Below are 2486 nucleotides of genomic sequence, written 5' to 3'. Positions count from 1 at the left end.
CGGGCGGGCGGGCTAGAAGGCCGCAGGACCGCCCCCGGCACCTCCCCTCTCTGCTGCCGCCTGAGCTCTCAATTCCCATTGGCACAGGTTACTGCCGCTCAGACTCGGTCTGCCCTTCGCTCCCTCTCTCATTGGCCGCAGGACAAAGGCATGACGCTACGATTGGTCCTGCGCCCCGCTATTTCCGTTTGTGAGGGGGTGTTGCCCAAGAGACGGGCGGAGTTCGATTACGTGCAGTTGTACCGGCCCCTCCGCGCGGCCGGGTCCTCTAGTGATTGGATTCGGACGCTGTCCTGCAAAGGAGAGATTGACGTGACAGAAGGCGGGGAGCGGGCTTGAGAAGGCGGGACTTGCATTGACTGGGCCAATGGGCGGGGGAAAACGCCCCCGCAGGCGTCGTGGACTCGCTGGGCCCGTCCTACTCCCGCCCGCGATTGGGCGGTTGTGTGGGCGAGGGCGATGAAAGCTGGAGAAGGGAGGGTGTCACTCAGCTGGACTGGGATAGGTGGAGCGTCTCCTGCAATTCCCTGCTGCAGGGAAGGATATGGGAGGGGCAAGAAGGCGTGAGATGTTTACTGCGCAAGCGTCTCTCTGTTCCCCTTTCTCCGTACTCTCCTCCACCCCCGACTCTGACCAAGAATCCCGAGGCAGAGGAAACAGTAATTCTTATCTGATCCCATTAAACAAAGGTTAAAACTGAGGTCAAGAGAGGTTGAATGACTTGCCCAAGTTCACACAGCTAGAAAGAGGCAGCGGCAGCTGGGTTTAAACTATATTTTGGCTTTTAACCACTTTTCAATATACAATATCTTTTTAAATTTTTTTGCAACCATAACGCCATGATACAGATATCAACTCAAATTGTGACTCTCACCACCAGACTTGCAGCTTCTCAGCAACAGTGGAACCTGGTACTGAAGAGTGCTGATTAAAAGGGAGAAATAGGTGGATCTGTTGTGTTTGACCCGCCCACCATCCTTCAGCGCCCCACAGACCCGCTTTGGTTGACTGGCTTTTGGGAAAGCAAAGCATCCGGAACTGTACCGCCTCGAGCCATTGGGAAATTTGGGGCAAAGGGTACTGGAAGAGTCCATTTCTCACTAAAAGAGCTAAACCCCTCTCCACCGTTTTCTAATCTCTGAAGCATGGTATTCTTGGAATGAGCCTTCAGGGAGTGTCCTGGCTCCTGGGAACGTCCATTCTGAGTCCCGGGGGGGGGAATGGAATGAGAGAAGACCCCACCTTCCAGGGTCAATGGGTCCGTCCATTTGGGTTTTCAGGAAGGGGCTTGGAAAAGTCCATTCTGGATTCTAGGAGGGCGGACATCCCTCAGCAGTTTTAGTAACCAAAAGAGTCCCTTCCTAATAAGGGTTGGCGGGGTTGGCGGTGGGGGGGGGGGGGGCGGCTGCTGTCAGTCCCTAAGAACGTAGAATGGCACCATTAAAAACAATAATAACAACAACAATTATTAGGACCAGGTGTTGGAAAGAGTCCTTTTTGTGGAAGACATAGGAAGCATCTTAAGGACTTGGAGGAGCCTACTCGTGACATGGAAGAAAGCGCTTTCTCCCTGAGGATAACACCATTACAAAAAAATTATATACATCAGTAGTGGGGTTCGAACTAGTCCGCCTTTAGACGGTTGTGAAGAGAGACGTCCGGAATCCCAAGAGCAGGAAAGGTCTGCTTTAAGGAAATGGGAAAAGCTACTCTCACCTCCTCAGCTCTCCTCCCCTCTCACCAAGCACTTGCAACCCTTCGCCCACTGCTCGGGTGGGACCAGATGGAGTTAACTCTGGGTTTTTGATGTGGGGAGATGGAGGAACTCGGTCCTTTCCCAACCCCGTTCAGAGTCCATACATTAGCCAAAGTTTAATTTTCAGGACCGGGCTAAAGGCAAGGGCATTCTGAATCCTGGGACTGTTTGACCCTGGGGGGGTGGGGGGGGTCAGACGTGGCGCCACCTACAGGCGTAGGGGGACTTTACCCCTGAATCAGCAATGCTTACCAATGGAAATACTGTGGGAACCAGAGACAATTTTCAATTTACTCCAGCGATGTTTCAAGAAAAAGAAAAGGTGAAGCAATTTTTAATACTATATTTTACCTAACCCAATATACCCAAATATAATAATTTCAACACATTTGAGATTCTATCTTTCTGTCTTTGAAATCTGGTGGTTTTCACTTATACCACGTGTTAGTTGAGATTCACCACATTCAAAGCACTCAGTAGCCATAAGGCTATGACAGTGACTGTGGCACCTAGACCATTCTGGGGCTTAGGGGATGATGCTTGTTCAGTTTTCAGACCAACCGTGAACAGGTCCATGTTTGGGGGTCTAGGTTAGGTTTGGGCAAGTCCTTTTTGGTTTGAAGGCAGAGCATTAAGAGGGAACCACAGAAACCCCCCAAGGAGTTCAAGGGTTGAGCCAATCATAGATCCTAAGGCTTTGACGTGAGCAAATGAACTCTAGGTTTTCTCA

This window comes from Phyllostomus hastatus, unplaced genomic scaffold (genome assembly GCF_019186645.2).
Source record: "Phyllostomus hastatus isolate PE091 unplaced genomic scaffold, TTU_PhHast_1.1 phas_scaffold_1224, whole genome shotgun sequence".
Classification (NCBI taxonomy): domain Eukaryota; kingdom Metazoa; phylum Chordata; class Mammalia; order Chiroptera; family Phyllostomidae; genus Phyllostomus; species Phyllostomus hastatus.
Note: the sequence above shows the minus strand (reverse complement) of the source record.